Source organism: Pinus tabuliformis, chromosome 8, assembly GCF_031772625.1.
Source record: "Pinus tabuliformis cultivar Carrire ecotype Pingquan chromosome 8, CPIR1, whole genome shotgun sequence".
Taxonomy (NCBI): Eukaryota; Viridiplantae; Streptophyta; class Pinopsida; order Pinales; family Pinaceae; genus Pinus; species Pinus tabuliformis.
The window spans coordinates 83,056,916-83,081,531 of NC_142294.1; the positions used below are offsets into that span (position 1 = coordinate 83,056,916).

Sequence of the window (24,616 nt, forward strand, 5' to 3'; positions counted from 1 at the left end):
CTTCCGGAGTCCATGAAAATGCATCTTTCTTCAATAATGTTGTTAGAGGTGCTGCTATTCTCCCATAATTCTTAACAAACTTGCGATAATACCCTGTCAACCCAAGAAATCCTCGCAGATGCTTTATGGATGTGGGGATTTTCCATTCCTTAATGGCTTTAATTTTGCTAGGGTCTACCTTAACTCCTTCATGAGATACAATATGACCCAAATATTCCACCTCCTGGACTCCAAAGAAACATTTGGATCTTTTTGCATATAATTGTTTCTCCTCCAATAGTTGTAGCACCCTGTCAACATGTTCAACATGATCCTTCCAAGACTTGCTGTAGATTAGTATATCATCAAAAAATACTAACACAAATTTTCTAAGGAATGGTTTGAAAATTGAATTCATCAAACCTTGAAATGTTGAAGGTGCATTGGTAAGGCCAAAAGGCATGACCAAAAATTCATAATGACCCTCATGAGTTCTAAATGTTGTTTTCGGAATGTCTTCAATCTTCATTCTGATTTGATGATATCCTGAACGAAGATCCAACTTGGTGAAGTAAATTGATCCATGCAATTCATCCAGTAATTCATCAATGACAGGAATGGGGAACTTATCTTTAATAGTGAGCTTGTTGAGCTCCCTATAATCTGGACACATGCGCCATGATCCATCCTTCTTGTGCACCAATACTACTGGAGCAGAGAAAGAACTTTGACTCGGTTGAATTATACCAGCCTCTAGCATTTCTGCAACCATACGTTCAATTTCACTCTTTTGGACATAGGGATATCTGTACGGCCTGATGTTTGGAGGAACACTTCCTGGAATCAGATGAATAGCATGATCATGATCACGCATAGGTGGGAGACCTTTGGGAGTCTCAAATACCTTGGAATGATTGTCCAGGACTTTTTGGAGATCTGGAGAAATAGATGATTCCAATGTGGAAACATCTAGCGAACATAATTGTGCAATTACACCTCTTTGCTCCTTTTTTAGAAGCTTTGTCATACCATTAGAGCTGATTATCTTTCCTGGTTTCCCTGCAATACCCCTTAATTCAACTTCCTTTCCTTCCGTAGAAAATTTCATGAAAAGTTCTTGAAAATTAAAAGCTATTGTACCCAAGGATTGTAGCCATTGGACTCCTAGTACAACATCAGCACCTCCCATTGGAATGGAAAGCATTGGGCTAGTCAATACATATTCTCCCATGGATAGCTTGATATTATGGCACTTTCCAGAGCAATTTATTGTTCCTCCATTTGCAATCATCACTTGACACTCTGGTGCTGGATATAGGAAGCAATTCAATTCTTTTGCTACCTTACAATGAATAAAATTGTGGGTGCTTCCTGAATCAATCAACACTATTACCTTTTTCTTCTTGATTTGTCCTTCTATCTTGATGGTTTGAGGAGTGGTAATTCCCGCCAATGCATTACAAGATATGGTCGGATTTATTTGTTCTTCATCTAGGCTTTGTTCCTGGAGTATATCCTCTTCTTTTGACCTTTCTTGCTCCTTTTCTTCTTCCTCTTCACAATCTATGTAGAATAATTTCTTCTCAGCACACTTATGACCTTTAGTGTATTTGCTATCACAACTGTAACAAAGCCCTTTTGCTCTTTTTTCTTCCAATTGTTGTGGTGTCAACCTTATAGGTTGTGGAAGACTAGGGGCAACAACACTTCCGTCTTTATAGTTGTGAGTGGTATGCTTCCTGGTTGCCATAATTTTGCTTTCCATTTTTCTTGCTAACCTGAATGCCTTCTCTAATGAATCAGGTTCCCAAAGGCGAACATCATGTTGGATATTATCCTTTAAAGACCCTATGAACACATCAATCCTATGCTCCTCTGGAATATCTTTTACCCTTATGTTCAATTTTTGGAACTCCTCAATGTGCTCCATTATTGAACCCTTTTGTTTGAGACTTATCAATTGGCTAAAAAAAGTGTTGCTTTTTGTATCCTCATAATGTGCTATCAATTCTTCCGTAAAAATTGCCCAAGTGATAAATTGTTTACGAGAGCAAAGCCATTGATACCATACAAACTGATTTGGTTCCAAATATAAAGTTGCCATACGTACCTTTTGTGTGTTTTGCACATTATTGAGATCGAAGAATTGCTCCATCTGTAATATCCATGTGGCGGGATCCTTGCCATCAAACTTCCTCATATCGATTTTTGGAATATGGTGAGTCTTCGATCCAACATTAGAGTCTATGGAATCATGATTAACATTTCTTTTGTTCTCATCATGAGTTTCCTTTAGTACCCTTTCACCCTTAGTGCCCATTTCTTGTAGCAACTTATTCATATTTATCTTCAATTCGTCCATGTCTGTCTTCAAATCTATCTTCAAATCATCCATCTTAGCTTCCACGTCAATCATCTTAGCTTCTACGCCTTTCTTTAAACATTCCATCTTAGCTTCTACACCTTTCTTTAAACCATCCATCTTAGCTTCTACATCTTTCTTTAAACCATCCATCTTAGATTCTGTTCCTTTTTGTGTAAGGGACAGTTGTTGCACTTGGTCTTGTAATTTTGATATATCATGTTGCATTTCTTCCTCTTCTTCATGAGTCATGCTAGAGCTTTCAGGTTCCTTACTAGGTGTTTGCATTTTCTTTCCTCGGGGCATCAGTTACCGATAATAATGCTCTACTATGCCCTTTGAATTCCTTCAAAATAAATTTTCAAACCAAGCTTAAGCAAAAATTTAAGAAAATCTACACACCTTTTTTCACTTTGTAGGAGCTCGATATTGCCTCTGATGTATCTCTGTACTTTCTGATCATCTAGTTCTGAATTTGTGACCTGTAGTAGCCCTTTGTGTCCTCTTTCCAATGCCACAAGTCTGACCCAAATTGGATTCTCCAAGGAAGAGTTATGCGAAATCTCCACAGTGACTTGATTATAGACTAGTTCAGTAGAGCGAACTTGTATGACGTGCCACGAGTCACTGTTTCGACCTTTGGATCTGAAATATTCATACAAGAAACTACAGTCCGTCCTCTTTCTGTACCTTCTTACGAAATTTCAATCTGATCCCCAGAGAGAAAGTTATGACGATTTTCCCCAGGTCACCTGTTTGGAATGTAATTCAGGAGTCTGCAAAAAGACCAACTTCCTCAGATCATATCTCCGCAAATATAGCGCGAAAAGCTCTGAAATTTGGACCCAAGGTTCAGCACGATTTCTTCTCAAATGGGTTTTTTTTGCGACTTCTGAAACGTCACAAAAAAAAAGTTATAGCGAAAATTCCACGATGACCTGTTTGGAGCAGCGAAACCCTAGAATCCAAAGCTCTGATACCAAATGTTATGAAACCAGCTCAAGAAAAGATAGAAAAGATAGATCAACGCCTTAGAATTCAGCCTCTTCGAGGGGGCAACCTCCTTTACATTACATAAATGAACAATTCTTGGATGATTCAAATGACAAAACCTCCTTTCTATATATAGGAGTCTAAGGAGTCACAATATAATCCAGCCGACCTAACAATAATAATATAAAGCCACAAAAATAACAATAGAGGGATTCTATGGGGCACAGTAATAACAATATGGGGGCAATAGGGGCACAACAATATTAATAAGGGGTATAACTACAATAGTAATGGGGTAATCACTAGTATTATAGGGACCCAACATTCTTCTTTCGAACTCAGGTACATACTGTCGCAATGTCTCATCAGTCCCCATCTTGTACGGATGCCCAGCGATGACAGAGAAATCTGTCGCGTGCACCACTAATTCCTTCTTTTGTTGGACAGTGTATCCTTTTGGTGTAGTACCTATCATTAGGAAATGTATTATATCCTCAAACTAACCATCCGTGACGCACACCGCAAATAGTTGTGTGTCAAGCAAACCTTCTTCAAAGTTAGTGGGTTCCTCCCCCATTTCGATGCGCGACAGATGATCTGGTCCCGCGTTCAGTCATCCAGGCTTCATAATAACTTCAAAATCATACTCCTGGAACAATAAGAGCCACCTGAAAATTCTCCCACCTAACACAGGATTATTGACCAGGTACTTCAGCACGTAGTCATCCCTATACATCTTAAAATGGCCTCCCAGCAAGTAGTGCCTAAACTTCTGGAGCACATAAACCATAGCTAACTCTTCGCGTTTGGTGGTGGATAGTGCCGTAGCAGACTGCACGCAGTTGTTTGAGAAATCCATTGAGGTCCTGGAAAGCTTGCAGGAGGACCCCAATATACAGAGGCTAGAGACGGAAGTGTGCGAGCTACAAAAGTGCTACGATGACGTTAAGGGCACAACGCAAGCTGTCGCGATGACACAAAGGCTAACCAAGCTACAAGAGGCCAAGCAGCTAAAGGAACAGGTGGACGCAGCACTGCACAACGAAGCAGTGTTGAAGGTGAGACTAAAGCCCTAGTTGGAGGAAGCTTAAGCAGTCACAGGAAATATTGAAGGAAAGCTTGCGACTCTACAAGCGACACAACAAAAGCTTTAGACTGACAGTGCAGGAGTAGTGACTGAGAAGACAGTGGAAGATGCGAAGCAGGCGGTAGCTTAGTGCACGACCGAGCTTGTGGTCATATGGGTTGAGCTGGACGGGCTTGGTGCGAAGATCTTTGCGCCTACCGAGTGACTCGAGGGCGAGTCACGATGTTTGTGTTGGGGGCTTGTTGGGAGTGAGATCCCCCAAGGGCATTTTTGGGGCTAAAAGCCCATGTTTGAGTCAAATTTTGGAAAAAAATTGTAAAGTCTCTGTATTTTGTGGTCGCGGGGTGCAAAAGTGTCATGTGTCATAAAGGGTAGTCTTCCCTTAGTTTTGTAAATTAAAGTCAGCTGTAAGAGATCTACCCATGGTCCGCGGACCATGGGATTGTATAAAAAGAGCTAAGCTCTAAGTAGTTTTAGAGACATAGAAAAGACAATGTAAGAGAGTCGTAGCTCTGAAATAAGAAGTCTAAGTCTTGGGTTGTAGCATAGGTAGAGGCTTTGTAGTTGAGTGTGCAAAGGCCTAGGGTAGAATTTCACAGTTGAGTGCATGGACCCCTGCAGCTGTGTGCGCAGGGTGGATAGAGTCTGTAATCACTTGGAAGATATCAATAAAGAGAAATATTTGGCAATTCCTGTGTCTTTGTTCTGTTGATGCATCTTGATATGTTATGTATGAATTTCCTTTATTATGCTTATGTGATGCGCGAATGAATGCAATTACATTGAATAATTGAACACATTTATGAATATCTATTTACGCGATGTTAACTATAATTGTTTGATAAGATAAGAAAATCACTTAGATTAATTGGGGAATCTGCATGACACGCTGCCATAGCAACGCAAAAGTACCTGAGCAGTAGGCTAGGGCTGTGCGAAGGTTGATCGTACCCTTTTGCGGAGGTATTGAAGGATGAAATAGAGGGCTCGTCTAGTAATCCCTAGAGCGAGGTGACTTGCGTGAAGGTAGGGACAGAGGGAATCAAACAACATTACAACCATCTCAGGGTGCGGAAACTTGGTTCCAACATCCCCCCATACTGCTTTGGGTGAGACTTCAGTCCGTGCTCTGCTAGCTGAAGCTAAAAGGGCTAGTAGTGTAGGGATTTGTTTGGCTAATTAATGCTAAACCTGGGTCAGGCCCCCTCAAGCCAACACCCCCCTCAATCTATGTATCTTTCTCTCTCCCTCTCTCTCTCTCTTAGTCCCTCCTTGAAAACAACCCCCCTCAATCTTTGTATATCTATACCTTCCCTCCTTCACTCCTTCTCGCTCCTCCTCTCCTTCACTCTCTCTCATTCCTTCTCTCTTTATTTGTGTCCTCCCCCCTCTCTCCTCACTCTCTCTCTATGTCTCCTCAATCACTCACTCTCTATATCTCACTCCCTTCTACCCTTTGTCTCCCCCATTCAACTCTCTTTCTATCTCTCCCTCTCATCTTCTCTCCCTCCCTCTCTTTCCACCATCCCTCTCTCTCCCCCCTCTCTCCCACTTATTCTTTCCCCTCTCTCTATCTCTCTCTCTCTCTCTCTCTCTCTCCACCCTCTATATCCTTTTCTCACTCCCTCCCACCCTTGTTCTCTCTCTTTCTCTCTCACTCCATCACTCTCTCTAACCCCGTCACTTTTATTCTCTCTTCATCTCTCTTCCTCTTCCTCCACATCCATATCTCTTTATCTCTATCTACCTCCATCACTCTCCCTCCTCTCTATCTCACTCTCCTTTTTACTCTCCAATTCTTTGTTTCTTTCTCTACCCCCCATCACTCTCTCTCTTTCTTAGCCTTCTTCTCTCTTCCCCCTCCTCCATCTCCCTTTCTCTCTATCTCTATGTACCTCAATTTCTTTCCTTCCTCTCTCTCCATCCCTCTCTCCCCCCAATCACTTAATCACTCCCCCCCCTTCCCCTTCCTCTCTCTTTGTCTATCCCTCCTTCCATACCTCAATCTCGCCTTCATGACAACCCTCTCTACCTTTATCTCTCCCTCCCTCTCCCACCTCTCTCTCATCTCTCTTTCTCTTCACCCTCCTCTCTCCCCATATCTATCTCTCACCATCCTATCTCTAGCATTATCTCCTTCCTCCCTCTCTCCTTTTCTCCCTCCCTTTCTCATTACCACCTCCCTCTCCTCTCTCTCCCTCACTCTACTTCTTTTTCTTTCCATCTCTAACTTGGGGACACAATCTTTCCCCCTCCCCGCTCTCTCTCTTTCTCTCCCTATCTCGCTTCCACTATCTCTCTATTCCCCATTATTCTTTCTCATTATGTCCCTCCCTCTTTCTCTCTCTCATTTTTCCCCTCCCTCTCTTCCACAAGTCTCTCTCTCCCCGACTTATTCTCCTTCTCTCTCCTTTTCCCACTATCTTTCCCCACCTCAACCCTTTACCTACTTTCTAGGTCTAGAAATGCATGCATATTCCTAAAGCTAAGAACATATATGCCTTTAAAAAAGTGTTTTCATTCACAAACTGCGTGTGCATTCTTAGAGCTAGGAATGAGCATGTAGTTCTTGAAATTAAAATTGGCGGGAAGATTATATGCACAATGAGTTGGTTGCTTGGGACATAGGTTGTGAATGAAAAACCTAGCAGTTTAGGATACAAACACATGAAAACCTTAACTTTTCATTAACATCTCTATAGATCTCTATTTTTTATGTTATATTTATATATGTTAGACAAATCCCTCCTCTCTCTTTCTCACTTTATCCCTCCCCTCCCCTCTTTCTCTCTCTCATTTTCCCCCTCCTCCTCTCCCACAAGTCTCTCTTTCTCTCTCCTCGAATCTCTCTCCTCTCTCCCTTCCCCACTATCCTGCCCCACCTCAACCCTATACCTAGCTTCTAGGTCTAGAAATGCATGCATATTCTTAAAGCTAAGAACACATATGCATTTTAAAAAGTGTGTTCATTCACAAACTGCATGTACATTCCTAGAGAAAAGAATGAGCATGTAGTTCTTGAAATTAAACTTGGTGGGAATCACATATGCACAATGAGTTGGTTGCTTGGGACGTACGTTGTGGATGAAAAACTTATTGGTTTAGGATACAAACACATGAAAACCTTAACTTTTCATAAACATCTCTATATCTCTATTTATGATGTTATATTTATATATGTTATACAAATCCATTGTCCACGAAACTACACACACATATAGAGTTAACTATGCAAATTCGTAATGTTTTTCTTTTTATAAAGTTAGTAGTTTTTAGTATATTTTTTCCTTGACATATATCAAAATATTAAAATATATCCCTCTTATTTTCCCCATAAGTTTTGTTTTTTAGCATTTGAAGTAAAAGTTATATGGTGCACTAGTAGACACTAAGAGCGGCGATCTAAAAAAAACTTATTTGACAATGTTAAGACCCTTTTACGTAGAACTAACAGAATTAATTTCAAGAATATAATGACTTTCATAATTTAAAAACTAGTGCAATCATATAAATTAAATGACTAGCAAATGCCCATAGGCTTCAATAGATAATAAGCACCAAAACACTTACTTCATCATAATTCTCAAGTTGTTAAAATTAAGCATATCATAAGAATTAACTAAATTATAACTTTATTTAAAATAATAATAATAATTATTAATGATAACAAGAATTAATATATAAGTTAAACATGTATACATTTTAAAAAAATATATGTAACAAGATTCTTAACCATGGAGATTCGACCCCACTTTACTATGGAGATTCTTAATATGTAAATAAGTTTTGTTAAGATACCATGGTTTATCAATACCACATACCCAAAAAAACCATGACTCATTTCATATAACACTACTTCATATGACATTTTTTATTAATCAATTTAAATAAAATGGAAAAAAAGGAATATCTACTTTGGAAGTAAATCTCATCATTTGATTTATGTATACTACTAAGTATATTCTAGAATATTCTTTGAATATTAAAGCCTTATCATTCAACGAATAATTATTGATCATTAAATTAAAATTCTAGAAGCTCAATTCCAAAATAGACATGTCTATTAGCATAAATATATAAAATAAATATTATAAATTTTGAAAAATTATTTTCCCACAAGAACCATATGTTCTCTACAATTTTACATTTTTTTTGTAATCCAATTCCATCATTTATGTAATCAAAGATAACACTAAAAAAATTATACATTATATTTTGGATGAAAAAAAACATATCGTTGTTAGGAAAACTCAAATTCTCATAATTATACACAACTTTTATAAATAAAAATATATTTTCGGAAAATTAATTTATTTTCTACTTTTTAATCTTTTGCTCTATCTTCAAATTCATTATAAAAATACCTCCAATCATCCTTCCAAATTTAAATTACCACTGATACACTATCACAAAAAAAACCTAACTTATCCCTGCCCTATTGTATTTTAAAATAACCCAATCACATTACCTTTTCAAATCTCCTTTCAAAAATTTTAAAAAATATATACAACGAAAATTCTAACTTAAAAGAAACCTCTTCTCAGTGAGTTCTCTCTTTAATGAATATAAAAAGTGCATGGAGTAAAATTTCGTTATAATTTAAACGTATTTACATAGGATATGTCTCCCGTATACAAAGGTATACAAATACACTACAAATCATATATACCAAACAACAATATTTTGTATCAAATCCGAGAAAATTTATGCATGTTGTTCACCTAAAAAATAATCACTTGTGATAATGTAATATCGTTTTTAATATAAATCATCATAGTATAGGTTGAAGAGGTCTTTTTGTGGGAAAGGTGGAGAGGAGAAACACAATAATTAACACATAAATTATAAGAGTTGTTATTTTTTTCTATTGATCACACAAAGTTGTCCGTTGAGGGGTATTTATACTTTTGAGACTAGCTACTCGCCCAAAATAACTCAACATGTACACACACTTTAAATTTGACTTTTCCCAAAATATAGCTTAACTCAAACTCACTCGACTTGACTCAGTTAACTGACTCTCCTAAATTTAGCTAACAATTGCATGCGGGAGTAATTACAATTTCCAACACTCCCCCTTAATTACGACTGTATGACTCAACATAACTCAAACATGACTCAACTATGCCTGTTAAGCTAACAATAGAAATTGACTCAATTATCACTTAAGCATGTCTGCTGGTCTATTTCTCAACTAGGCTTACAATGACTCAAAACTTTTACAATTTTGCATTTCCTTTTTCTTTTCTTCCAACTTCTATATCCTCAAAAGTGTTTCATTCTCTGTTGAATGTTCTTATTGTAGGTTCCATATTTCTTTACATGTTGTTGTTGCGATATTTCTTTGACTTGTCTTGAATCTCACATGAGTCGGTCTTCTACAACTTCGTCCTCAAAGATTCGTTCAACTATAGACCGTTGCCATAACTCTTCATCTTCAAATTATGTTCTTTGCTCTGCTTCTTGCGTTTCATATTTCTGACTTTCTTTTTGCCATATTTCTTGATAGTAGAATCTTATCTCTTCTCGACTCCATTTCTGAAAAATTGTTTCAATTCATTCATCTTTGTCTTTAGAAACATCCAAAGTATTCTCTTTACATTCATAATCAGGTAGTACTGTTTTTTTCCTCTAATCTACACACTCAAGATCACCATTCACCATTTCATTTAATTATTTTATTCTAGTTGTTGCTTTAAGACTAGCATCAATTAGTTCAATTGGTTTATGAATCCATTCTTCAATGAGCTTCAAATATGCATCCAAATTATTGACAACCTTGAATTCCTTTTTTGACTTCTTTTCAACTTCATGGAGGTTATCTTCCACTGTTATGCTATTAGTGGATATTCTCATAAAACACTCTTCAATCACTTTATCCTCTTCTTGATCATCAGTTGTTGCTAGATCATGTACTGCTTCATGAGCAATTCCAACTACTTCATATCTTGTTGCTACAGTGGCAGCTTCAACCTTCAATTCTTCATCAAACATGGCGCTTACCATATTGCCATAATCAATCCCTGTTTCAAAAAAGAAACCACACATAACATCAAAATAATGTTCATCCACACTATGGTGGGATATCTGAGCATGCATGTGCTCATCTTCAATTTCATTGATAATTTGAATTTCACCAAAACCATGAGCTATGGATGGATTCACCAATTCACATCTCACTTTGCAGTCATAATCTACATGTGTTTTGTCACAGTGGGATTCACCATCATATGCACAATCCACTTTACAGTGGAGTCCTTGAGCATTTATCTGCTCTTGCTCTGTTTCACACACAAAGACTTCAACTTCTCATCTTTGTTGTGCCTTCTTCATCCATATGCATGTCTGCATCATGGGTTTCACTTTTATAACCTTCACGACCATCATCCACTTTTGAGTAGGATTCTTCAAGCTTTGATGTCCTCTCAAAGTCTTGTTTATATACTTTCATATTTGTGATTGACTTCTCTTCTTGTGACGTAACCTGCTATTGTATGTCACTCCCCTTGCACCAAATTCTTCTTCCAAGATCTTCCATGCTTCCTTGGAAGTTGTAGTGTTTTCTATCTTGCACATAATCGTTTCAACCATTGCTTGTTGAATGAAACTCAAATCTAGGGCATGAGTAAACATATTAGGTGGTAGCAGATCCACGCTACACCAATCAACCTTGATTTCTTCCTTGTCTTATGCTAGACTTCTCAGTTTCTCGACTGCAGCTTGAACCTCTCTAAACACGGCAACAATCTGTACCTCTTATTTTCGATTCTTTTTCTTAATCTTCTTCAGTCGCTCTTTGAAATTCATGAATTTTGTATTTCCCCTGTCTTATAGCTATTTTCCTGATTACTTAAAGCTATCTTCCATATCGCCCCTAAGAAAAATATAATTTTCAATATGCACCCATGTAAAACATAATCTCCACCCAAAAACCATTGTCAAAAAAAAATCAGTGTCATGATTGAGAAAAACAAAAAAAATAAAACCAATTCACCACTCTATTTCTTTAATTCTCCTTTTACAAATCAAATCAAATAATACCATGCATCTTTCTATACTTTTAATACCATGCAATTTTTTTATATATAAAAACTGTTTTCACAAGATCTCGAACCTTTCACAACCACCTTTTAATATGTCTTCATCATAAAGCTTTGGAACGACCTTTTTCAAATTCGTTGAACTTGCCACTCACTTAACCATTAACCAAAAAAAACTTTTTAAAATTTTAAATCAAAAGACAAAATCTTTCAAATAAGACGCCCAATTATGTAAACGTTTTTTAAATTTTTTTAATACCAATACACTTAAAAACAAAGCTCACGATCACTTTGTTGACTGCAATTAACGACCAAAAATATATTTCGGAGTAAATTGACGTGCAGACTACTGCTCCATGTGTATGATGGAAACTTCGCTCCTTCGCGGCTTACCGCTTTACCAAACAGAAAGAACGGCTGGTCGACTGACTTGCTTTTAATTAAGCTGAGTGGCTTCATTATGCTGAACGCTGAATCTACCAAAGACTCATGGCTTCCGTTCCACTCCGCGTTCTTTTGGTTATTTGGTTTGTTTTTTATTTTGCTTTTGAGCGAAATTTGAGGGCTTCGAACTTCCAAGGTCTTTCAAAGTCTTTGTGGACGTAGAAAGTTTCAAAAGCACATAGATTTCTACAATTTTCTGTTGACCAAAAGCAAAAGTGTTCTCCCGATTTTGGTGGAAAAAATTCTCCCCGCAAATACGATTCTGCCGCATTTTTGTGGAATAAATGATTGCTGAAAATGCGATTCTCTCGGATTAACTGCACGATATGTTGGCTCTATGTCCAGGAAGTTTTCCATACTCTGAAAATGCCAGTTGTTGACCTCAAAGAATTTGTCATAATTTTATTTTCTCCAAGAGAATTATCAATACCCATCATCTTCGTGGTACCGTCTTTCTTTCAACCTTACCTCTTAAAACCATTAATATATAGAATACTGACGATCCAACGAAATTAATTTATTTGGGAACCAGGAAAGGAAAGGGAATCGATGGGTCTAAATTAAATCTTTGGACGTTTATGTTAAAAACTACTTTAGATGAATAAGCCGATTTCGCTCAATTTAATCGACTTTCTTGAGTTATTTAACACCACCTACACTTCATTGTCGTTCATCCTATTGCTGGTAAGGTTTTTCTTTTTTCTTCCCAACCCTGATACAACGTCTATCATCTCATCTTCTCCCAATGGAATTATATGCTCATCTCCTTCATCCTTCCCTTCCTCGACACCTGTTCTTCCTTATCCTTACTGCCTGCTGTGCCTCTCTATTCCCCTGCTACTTATGCTTGGACCTGCAATACCAGTATTGCAAAAATACTAGTAGATGCGGGTTTACAGATACACCGTATCCTTTCGGTGTGGGAAACCGTGGATGCGGTCACCCTCACTTTCAGATCGACTGTGTGCAGAACCTAACTACAGTAATCACAATTCAGGGCCAGAATTACACAATACTACACTACAATCCTGACATGTGCTTCGTTGTGAAGGGCGAGAAGTGCAGATTCATAGATCATCCCACTCACATGCTGATACCGCATCAACGACGTACGGACACAGCCGTGATATTCGCTAGAGAGAACAGGACCCTCTTCGTGTACAATTGTAATAATGAGGGTCAGTTGGACAACATGAGAATTCTTCACGGGAAATGTAATGCTAGTGTCTACTACGGTTTGTTTGACAATGGGAACTTGATTCGGGGATGTTCTAAGACACAAGTAACAGTTGATGTGGGATCAATGCGACTGCTTTACAATGATACAAAGAGAGATGAAAGCTGTAAATCATGTGAAGCAAGTCAGGGGATATGTGGCTACCGTTACAACACTTCGGATTCACCTGCACCGTTCGTGTGTTATTGCAAGAATGGACCCCGTACGGATAACTGCCACGGCCAAGGTATGCTTTATTTTTAAATTTACCCAAAACTACTTGCAACTGCTGCTTCAGTTAAGATGTTATGAATTTACTCATAGGTATAAGTATATGCCCCATCATCATAAACAAGAATATATTGTTATATGTATATGCAAATCCTTCCCGTCGCTTACTATAGTTTTGTTATGGCCGCGTTACAGATCGCCGAAGAGCCATTATAATAGGTGAGTTTATGATTTCTTCCTATTCTGTTTCTCCGATTTAACCATGCTGTGAATTGGTTTCGCATTCTTTTCCGGGTTGGACGAAGATCACATTGATATAAATCTCTTCATTCCACTGCAGGTTGCTCCGTTGGAGGAGCTGCGTTGCTAGCGGTACTGTCCTTAACTTGTCGTCTGAAGAACATAAAACCTCCTACTGGCGGGGCTCTTCCTAGACATTTACCTGGGCGTGAGATGGGAAATTTGCCAATATTCTCTTACGAAGCACTTCGTGAGTCAACAAATTGCTTCCACGAGGAGAACGAACTTGGAGTTGGAGGGTTCGGGTCGGTGTATATGGGTAAACTTTGGGACGGACGAATTGTGGCCGTAAAGAGACTATATCAGGATAACTCTAGGAGACTCGAGCAGTTCATCAATGAGGTGACGATATTTTCGACGTTGCATCATCCACACGTCCTTCGTCTTTATGGCTGCACCCCTGCGGACAGTCCAGAGTTGCTACTTGTGTACGAGTTTGTCCCAAATGGAACCCTGGCCGATCATCTTCATGGCGATCGCAAAAGCCCCAAGGGATTACCTTGGGAAACACGCTTGAACATTGCAATTCAAACTGCCCAGGCCTTGGCTTTTCTTCACAGCCTTGAGCCCCCTGTAATCCACAGAGATGTGAAATCCTCTAATATTCTCTTGGACGAGAATTTGGATATCAAATTGGCTGATTTTGGGCTTTGCAGGCTTCTGCCTGTGGATGCTTCACATGTTACTACTATCCCACAAGGCTCTCCAGGGTACGTTGACCCAGAGTACCATCAGTGCTATCAGCTGACTGAGAAATCCGATGTCTACAGCTTCGGGGTCGTTTTGGTGGAGATCATCTCTGCCAAAATAGCAATGGACATAAATCGGAACAGAAAGGAAATCAACCTTGCTAACTTGGCGATAACAAAGATTCAGGAAGGGGCTTTGCATGAACTAGTGGATCCGCAGTTGGAGTTTCAAGTAAATCATGAGGTGAAGGTAATGATAAGTGCAGTTGCAGAATTGGCGTTGAGATGCCTGGCGTCAGAGAGGGATGAGAGACCGGATATGAAGGAAGTTGTTGCTCAGCTTGAGAAAATCCGACATTCGAGTGGTACTTCAACTGGTTCTGGTGAAGAACAATTGGGATCGTTTTCCAAGTCAAATAGCCAGACACAGTGTCGTTATCTCCCTTCTCTGTGAAGGACAAGTGGCCCAGTGCAAGGATAAGCTCGACTACACACAGAAATACATAAACCTTTACCTCCAGTTTATATGCAACTTTCCGCTTTACGGACGAACACTCCCAGATATAATACTCGGACATAATTGTTTGTTGCTTTCGTGTTTTGTAATGTTTTATCACTTTAATTTGGTTTAATAATACTTTATAATCTAAATTTATGTCAGGACATACCATTCCGTTGGTGTGGAAAAAATAAGAGAATCTAATTTATTTATTTATATTTTAAAATATAAAATCTATTTCAGAAGGTGGAAAATGATGTGATCAATTTATTTTAATTATTGCATTAGTTTAGTTGTGTTAATTATTCATTTTGGGAGACTTAATAGGTGTATGTATAAATATATTTAAATTATAGTTGAAAAATGTTATATAGTTGATTATGGATGATCATAGTTATAAATATTTAATTATAATTTATTATGATAAATTATGGCTTATCATAATTCACTATTTTAACAATAGTTGATTATAATAGTTTATGGTTAACATAATAAATGTGATAAATCTAGTAAATTTAAATCAATTTATGTAATTTTGTAAATTTAGATTAATTTAGTCAACCAAACAAATTTATAAATTTAAATTTAATCTTAAAAAAACTTAAAACAACCTAATAAACTTAGATCAACCTCATATATCTAATAAATTTAATAAACCTAAATTTAATAAATCTAAATAAACTTCATAAATCTACTTTTTTTGAAATCTTAAAATAAAAACTTCATTAACAAAAATATAATATAATTTAATCGTAAATAGGTTAGAGTTGTGATTTAAGAGTTAAGTTTTTGGTTATTATGTTAAAGAAAAAAATTAAAAAAAAAATCAAAATTAAATCCGTTTGATTAATTTTTTTGTTTTTAATAGATATCGAATATGGAAATAAATCTTAATAAAGTTGTTTTCCAATTCGAGAACCTGTTTCATTGAATTTTTCCATGAATATAAATCATGAAAATAAAATTATCATTAAATAGAAATGTATGGTTTAAATTTAGGAGTTGGGATGGAAGCGGATGGGAGGGAGTTTACTACAGTAAGCCGTGTTGGAATGTTAATTCCAACTGCAGGCAGCAGACGGACGTGGGCAGTCGACTCAGCAGCCGTACCAATACCCAAAACCGCCAGAACGAAACTGCCCGGTCTCCCCGCACCGCCTTTGGCAAAAGGCTGTACCCGCAGAGGAGGACCCGACACAATGAAACTTCGCCACGCGTCCCCAGTACGAACGACGAAACTGCTTTCCCCGGACGCTAAAGGTCGTTCTGTTTGCGGGAGCTTGGCGTGCGAATTCCGTCAGATCGTTTTTGGAGGCTCGGATCGGCGCGAAGCTGCGCGGAGGTTAACGACCGGGCCCGATGAATGTGGTGGCGACACGTGGCACCGGCCTGCGTCAAATCAATTTTTGCGTGGAGTAAACGACTCATAGGTTGACCGCCGTAGGTGATGAAGTTAATGGAGTTAAATGTCTTTACGTAGATTTGGTGAAGTCTTTTAAATGGTTATGGGCACATACGTTTTATATGTTTTATATATGTTTTATATATGTTGTAAAAAAAATCTATGTGCTGTAGTTTTAGAGTGTAGTCCCTTCGTGCAGCAGTTTTATGTATTGTGCCTGCGCACGGTGGAAGTGTTGTGGCTGCGTGCGTTATTGTTTTGAGGTTGTTCATGGAAATGTAATGAACGCACAGCAGTGCGAGATACAGAACAAGGGAGGCATGTAATGGTTGTTCGCCATTGTAAAACACAGGAATAGTATGAAACTGTTTATGTAATTTCCACAGCAGTGGAAAATCTGTGAGAGTAACAGAGTTTGTTTTGTGAATCTCTCTTTGCACAGAGGATGAAATATGTATCAGTGTTTTTGTTTTAAATAAATAGAAGTGTTTGTTGTGACTGTGTAATGGACTATGTTCTGAGTTAATTTTTTTAAAAGAGGTTCTCTGCAAAAGATCCTGGACAGAAGAAACAGAGCATTGTCTCTGTGGTGAATATTTTTGTTTGGTTTTGGTATTTCCCGTCAAAAATACCCAACAGTGGTATCAAAGCTAGTCCAGGCTCTTTGAAGACTCAAAGAAGCTGAAGGAAGGTGTGGTTGCAGCAGTCAAACTTCTCCAGCAGTGTGAAGACTCAGCCAAAAGAGTTAAGGTATTTTTCAAAGCTTTCCTTTCTGTAACTGTTAAAGGAACAGTCAGTGACTTAAAAGAAAACACAGTCAAGTATTTAAAGCATAGATAAGAATGGCAAGGTCAAAGAAGAAAGCCTCCAGGCCTGTTAAAAATGTGTCTCCCCCCTCTACTAAACTAGAAGGCAATCCATTAGAATACATTTTATTTGAAACCCCAAAGTTTGATGGAAACTTTGATGTATGGGAAATAAAGATGAGGGCTTTCCTAATGTCTGAGGGGATTGAAGTCTGGGAGTCAGTGATTGATGACAGCAAGATGGATAAAGAATCCATGGAGTATGATGCACAAGCAACAAAGACTATCTTGGATGGACTGCCTGATTCTGTGAAGAGGAATCTAGGAAAATATACATCAGCAAAGGATATATGGGACAGACTGCATGACCTTCATGCAAAGGGAGCACTGACCATGACAATGAGTCAAGAAGAACCCATCATAGAAGCTGAGAATGAAAAGCTTGACCCCATCAAGCTTCAGGTAAAAGAAAGGGATGAAGAGCTTGCCAAACTTAAGAAGGAGCTTGACCAATGCAAGAAGAAACATCATGAAGAAGTCATATCCATGACAAATCAGCTGAATGAAGCAAAGAAGCAGGAAGACGCCTTGTCAAGTCAGCTTGAACAAAGGCACATGAGAGTGAATAAGCTTATGGAAGAGATTGGACAATATAAGGTAGAGGTCTCCTCCCTTAAGTCCGAACTACAAGAAGCCAAGAAGCAGGCACAAGGAGCTGAAAAGAAAATGAAGAGCAGTCAAGCAAAAGATGAAGAAATCTCCAAAATGAAGACAAATATTATCTCCTTCAAAATAGTAGCAGCTGAAGCTACTCGTAGCAAGGAAGAAACTGAGGAACAACTAGCAAAGAAAAGTAATGAATGTGAAAAGTTAGAAGAAGAGATTGTCCTCCTCAGGAAGAAGGTTGAAGGGATGAACAAGATCATGAAGAGCTCTCAAGCTTTGGATGACATGCTCAGCTATCACAGATCTCCATCTGATAAATCAGGACTTGGGTATGTAGGTGAACCCTCAAACAAGGATGAGGATGCTTTAAGCAAAGGAGATGTGAAGAAGCCAGAAAGAGATGGTGATGCTCCTAGTTCCAGCAAAGGCAAGGAGAAAAATGAAGGCAGCAATAGAAGAAATCCAGCTCCAAGAAGAAATGTAGCTGATGGCAAGAAGGCAAGAGGCAATGGTGATCATCAAAGGATCTCAAGGCAGCAAGGCTTCAGAAGCACATCAAGGAAACCTCCATCTCCAAGGTACCAAAGTTCATTTTATGGTTATTGTTACTCTTGCTCAAACTTTGGTCATATGGCAAAAGACTGTAGAGCATTTCATGGAGATAGATGTTGTGGTCCCCGAAAATCTCCAAAAAACAATTTCACAAGAAGAAATCATGAATTTTTATTCATGAAAAATGTAGAATGTTTCAAGTGTCATAACATTGGGCATATGGCACGTGAGTGTAACTTAAGATGGGCTGCTATGCAAGCTAGACCCACACAAAAGAAGAAAGTTACACAAGTATGGAGAAGAAAAGAAATACAGTGTGAAAGCCCCTTAAGCAACGCAGCTGATCTAAGTTTGTTTTGAGAAAACTTGCTAAAAGAAGACAAGCATACATTAAAGGGGAGCTTGTAATTTTTTGTTTGCTGAACTGTATTAACAATCACCTTTTGATGAAGACCTTTTTATAAAGGAAAAATATGAAGTTAAATCTGCCATAACAGCAGAAAAGAAATGGGGGCAGCGCTCAAATGTAAAGAGCAGCAGCGCAAGAAGAAAAGTATGCAGAGCATGGAGACCCTCACAGCGGTGGGAGGACAAAACATAAAACAGCAGTTTGAAATTTTTTTTGTTATGGAGCACATGCATTGAAATGCATAGCAATGGAAGGTAGTTTCCTTTTATGTAGTATGAGAGAATATACTCACAGCAGAGTGAGTATAATACACAGCAGATTGAAATGTTTTCTATTGGGAATGAAAATGCAACGCAGTGAGAAGAAAATGAGAAGAAGGCAAAACGCAGCAGAACGTAAATGCCCAGTGGCTGAGAATGCAATGAAATTCTTTCACACAGCAGTAAAAAAAATGTAATGTTTTTTTATGCAATGCAACATGCAAAGAAATGCATAAAGAAAAACAAGGACAGCAAATTTTTAATGCACACTGGATGTATAAGAATGTGTGTGGCAGCAGAAAGCCAAAGGAATTGCACAGTAGTGCATTGTGTAAAAAAATGAAGACTAAGATTGTGTGAAGCAAGGGTGCATAAGAAAAGGCAGCAGCCTGTGTTATTTTTTTGTGGAGAATGAAGTGCCAAGAGTATGGGCACACAACAGTATGATGAAACAAAAGGCAGCGACAGTGCAAATTGCAGAGGCAATGCAGCAGCAAGAAGTTATGGACAGCAGCATGATGGCAAGAAGGAGAAGCACACAGCAATGCAAATAAGAAAATGCAGCAGCATGAAGTTTTGTTGAAGAAATGAAAGGTAATGGACAGCAGCACATGTAAAAGAAAATTTTGTTTACAGCAGTAAATGTAAATGTAATGAATTTGTTGTTCATTGAATTGAAATGCAATATATGCAACAGCAGTGAGTGTAAGAAATGTTTACACACAGCAGTGTAAATTTATAAATTGGGACAGTGTAATTGTTCCAGAAAAGACAGAGTATTTTGTCTTTGAAAAGTGCAGAAGCAGTGCAAGTGTAGACACAGCAGTGTGGGATAGACACAGTAAAGAAGATGGCACAACAGTGCAGCAGAGAATATGCAGCAGCATAAAAGAACAATGTAATGAGTTTGCACACACAGCAGTGCAATGATTGTTTGTTTTAGAACTGCATTTGAAGCAGTCATTTGGTGAAACCCTCTATTAAAGAGGAAGGTGCTTTTCAGCACATTGTCATTAGTGAATCCCTCTGTCATGAGGAAGGTGCTCTTAAGAACAGTCACATGGTGAATCCCTTTGTCATGAGGAAGGTGCTCTTCAGCACATTGTAATGGTGAATCCCTCTGTCATGAGAAAGGTGCTCTTAAGCACAGTTTCAGGTTAATCCCTCTATCAAGAGGAAGACAACTTTGTTTGTTTGTGAACTGCATCAGAAGTAGTTGGTGAATCCCTCTATGTGAGGAAGATATCTTTGTAACAGCAGTACTGAGGAATCCCTCTACGAGAGGAAGTGTTTGGGTATGATTGAATGCCCAGCAGTTGAAATTAAAGGGGAGTGTTGGAATGTTAATTCCAACTGCAGGCAGCAGGCGGACGTGGGCAGCCGACTCAGCAGCCGTACCAACACCCAAAACCGCCAGAACGAAACCGCCCGGTCTCCCCGCACCGCCTTTGGCAAAAGGCTGTACCCGCAGAGGAGGACCCGACACAATGAAACTCCGCCACGCGTCCCCAGTACGAACGACAAAACTGCTTTCCCCGGACGCTAAAGGTCGTTCTGTTTGCGGGAGCTTGGCGTGCGAATTCCGTCGGATCGGTTTTGGAGGCTCAGATCGGCGCGAAGCTGCGCGGAGGTTAACGACCGGGCCCGATGAATGTGGTGGCGACACGTGGCACCGGCCTGCGTCATATCAATTTTTGCGTGGAGTAAACGACTCATAGGTTGACCGCCGTAGGTGATGAAGTTAATGGAGTTAAATTTGGTGAAGCCTTTTAAATGGTTATGGGCACATACGTTTTATATGTTTTATATACGTTGTAAAAAAAATCTACGTGCTGTAGTTTAGAGTGTAGTCCCTTCGTGCAGCAGTTTTATGTATTGTGCAGTTTTATGTATTGTGCCTGCGCACGGTGGAAGTGTTGTGGCTGCGTGCGTTATTGTTTTGAGGTTGTTCATGGAAATGTAATGAACGCACAACAGTGCGAGATACAGAACAAGGGAGGCATGTAATGGTTGTTCGCCATTGTAAAACACAGGAATAGTATGAAACTGTTTATGTAATTTCCACAGCAGTGGAAAATCTGTGAGAGTAACAGAGTTTGTTTTGTGAATCCCTCTTTGCACAGAGGATGAAATATGTATCAGTCTTTTTGTTTTAAATAAATAGAAGTGTTTGTTGTGACTGTGTAATGGACTGTGTTCTGAGTTAATTTTTTTAAAAGAGGTTCTCTGCAAAAGATGATCCTGGACAGAAGAAACAGAGCATTGTCTCTGTGGTGAATATTTTTGTTTGGTTTTGGTATTTCCCATCAAAAATACCCAACAAGCCGCTTCCCAAATAAGTTTTTGTTGTATCTATCCAATTCCGCCGTATGGCATTCTTTCTGGTTAAGTGGATCTATGATATTGTGGGTGAATTAATTTCACGACTTAGATTTCTGCTAGACGACCATTGGAGCCGTTGTTCACACTGTAGCTTATGAAATAATAATGTGACGTGTAAAGTGTCGACGTTCGCCATTAGACGACCATGGATACGCCCCTGGCCGTCCATGCTCCGTTTACCCACGTTGCTGTTGTCATCAATCGCCTTGCTCGTAAGTCGTCCCACGTCCACTCTCCCGTTACTTTATCGTCAGTCACCTGTAACTCGGATGATTAGCCGAATATTTGGCCGTATGTTGTTGAATGTATCCTAATGCCGTTGTAAGTGCAACCTGCCAACAACTTCATGAGGGACCGATGGCATGACTGAAGCTAGCAGTGCCTGCTGCACATTGAAGTAAACATATCTTTGACACCAATCTCGTGGATTGGAGAATCACTGACTAGTGAAGACCGGAAGATATTAAATGTCATAGCGTTAGTGGAGATATGCTGGAAATACTGATGAGAATCTGATTAGTTGCGGTTCCCTATACGTGGATATTTTGAAATATCCTGAAAATGCGATCAATAAAAGTGAAGTTTGAATCTCCCATGTACTTCATATTTCTGAAGTATTCCACCGTCTACAATAAAAAAAAGGTTGCATGCAAGCAAAGCATCAATGGCCCGCGAGATTGTCCGAGTATGATATTAGTTGATGATTTGAATATTTGTGGACGAGACTCCTGCAACTAATCTTTAATAAGCGAGGGGATAATCGATTTTCCATGATATGAGGTATGTTCAATGAATATTAGAAGAGTATATATTTCGCCAATTTGTGTATGTTTTCTTAAAAGATTTAAGCGGAGTATATATTTCGCCAATTTGTGCATGTTTTCTTAAAAGATTTAAGCGGAAATTTCACGGGTTGCACTTTTCTTCTGACCCTCAACGAAGATTTGACCACGTCTGAAGTAATCTACCTTTAAGCGACCATGAAAAAAAGAAAAAGAAATGTGTTGATCAAAGAGGAAGAGGCACCGCAATATGTTTTCAAGGTCCTTGTCCTTTGCTTTACTTCAGCTTCCCAATTTGGGTTTTGTTTCTTTCATAAAAATAAAAAGAAAAAGAATTTTTCATTTTCAAGTTTTGTTAGAAAAAAAAGAATTTTTCATTTTCAAATTTTGTTGGAGTAATTTCTACTTGTAATTTGAGAAAGGAAGTTAGTAAAAAGTGAACTATAGAGATGAACCATTATGTGGTTGGATAAAACTGAATTGAGTTTGACATAACTGTTATGATCATCTATATAATATATGAGGCGAGTTGTACATTAAATGAAACATACGGATTCTATAATCTAATGACTATTCCCATTGGGGGTTCGGGGTCTCTCCCTAATTGTGCTTTTGCTTCTTCTTATGTATGTCTATTTGTATGTGTTTGTTTCATGCTAATAAAGCTAACAATTGATATCCAAGCAAGAGAGAGCATGAAGACCAATGAACCGTGCAATCTGATGTAGTGAGATGCCGAGGTTTTGAGACTAAGATGCAGTAGCCAAGTGTAGGAATAAACAACAAGTGTTGTAGACCATTGAAAGAAAGAATGGAGGAGAATTAAGCCATTATTTAGAAGATGTTGTCGATGATTTAGAATAACCGCCACAGAGGAGGTGTCTTGGATAGTGTAGCAGAGGAGCTTCTAAGTAAAATAATGCAACAAATCGCTATTTTGGATCTGCCAAAAAGCCATGCTCACTAGTTTTTTCTCCATAAATTGATGCTTGGTCTAATAGGAAAAATGAGATAAAACTGTGTTGCTCTTTCCCATTAAAAAAATAACAAAGCACCTTGTTGCAACAAGAAACTTTGTCTCCTATAGCAACAAAAATGAAACATTTTTCTCTTCTAATTATAGAAAGAAGTAATAAGCCTCACAAAATTTTAGAGAGAAGACGTTAAAATTTGCTTGGAAGAGCTTTGTAGATAAAATGGGGGGCAGTTTCAATTGGAAGGAACCTAACGATACTAATATAATCCATCAATACCATGAGGTTGTAACCATACTGGAAAATTGTCATTGGTTGGAATTCTTTGAGAAGCTTAGAGGATTTGATGATGAGGCAGCCATGGAGTTTGCACTAAACCTACAAAATTTAGAAGGGAAAGAACTTGTCATTGTAATCAAAGTGTTAGTGATCTATATCAAAGAGGATTCCATTAGCAAAATTACAACTCTCCATAAGGGGATGCATTGGAACAAGGAAGAAAGGTAGGAATCCATCACTACTAAGAGGGGATTTTTCTTGCCAAATGAGCAGCTTGATGCAGACAATAATAGTAAAGGGAGAGAAAGTCTACCTAACCCTTGGGATTAAGTGGCTTACCACATTCTTACGTATATTTCCCGTGAAAACAAACTAAGAATTGTTTATGCCTACTAGTTTACATTGTTATACCAGTCATGGTTTCAATCCCACCTTCTAGTTAATGAGTTGCTAAGTATTCCCTTTTTCCTCATGTAGTCCCTAAAAGAAATAAGTGCTAAAGTAAAAAAGGGAAAACACAACTACCTGTCCCATCACTACCTAATCAAGCTAACTGTCACAAGTGCACTAGATGACATGCAACATCTTATCCCTTAGGTTGATTTTGTAGACATGGATATGTAGGAAATATTAGAGGCCCAAGAAGACCTCAATAAACTAAAGAAGGGCACAACCAAGAAAAGAAAAGGGAAGGAAATGGCCAACCCCTCAAAACAAAAGAGGATAGACGCCCTAAAATAAGAATAAAAAGTGAGTGCGACTACCTTGGTAGGCATAAGCACCCCTACTAAGCCCCAGGTAAGTAGGCATACCAAGTAGATTGTTTATAACAGAATAAAAGTACTAGAATTAGGTTCAATGGGAAACTGAAACCACCCTTTCCTACTCCCATCATAATTGAAGAAACACCTAGTCCTAAAAGGAAGGAGCTAAAGGAGGAAGAAGTACAAGGATTACTAGAGTTGTTATCACTCAGAACTTTTCCCTAGAAGTTTTCAGAAGAAGGAAAGGACCGAGGTAACCACAAACCAATCTTTTAAGTATAGGCTCTAGCCAAACTATGACTCATAGAGGGCTCTCTCTATATGGTTTAGCATTCTTTGCTGGGATTTTAGGCTAGTTCTGAAGGTTCAGGGGGTTTTGATTTGTATTGAATGGTTGGATGGTGGAATCCTTAAAACAGATGGATAGATTGATGTCTTTGGACCATTGGGCTATGGAGTCAAAGGAGGGCAGCAGAACTGGAATTAACTCACTAAAGGGA

At 38.5% G+C, this 24,616-nt stretch overlaps 1 pseudogene; it reads left to right on the plus strand.

Annotated features, from left to right (window-relative positions):
- Window positions 1-12,938: 12,938 nt before the first annotated feature.
- Window positions 12,939-14,795, plus strand: LOC149234246 (LEAF RUST 10 DISEASE-RESISTANCE LOCUS RECEPTOR-LIKE PROTEIN KINASE-like 1.1 pseudogene; annotated as a pseudogene).
- The last annotated feature ends 9,821 nt before the right edge of the window (window positions 14,796-24,616 follow it).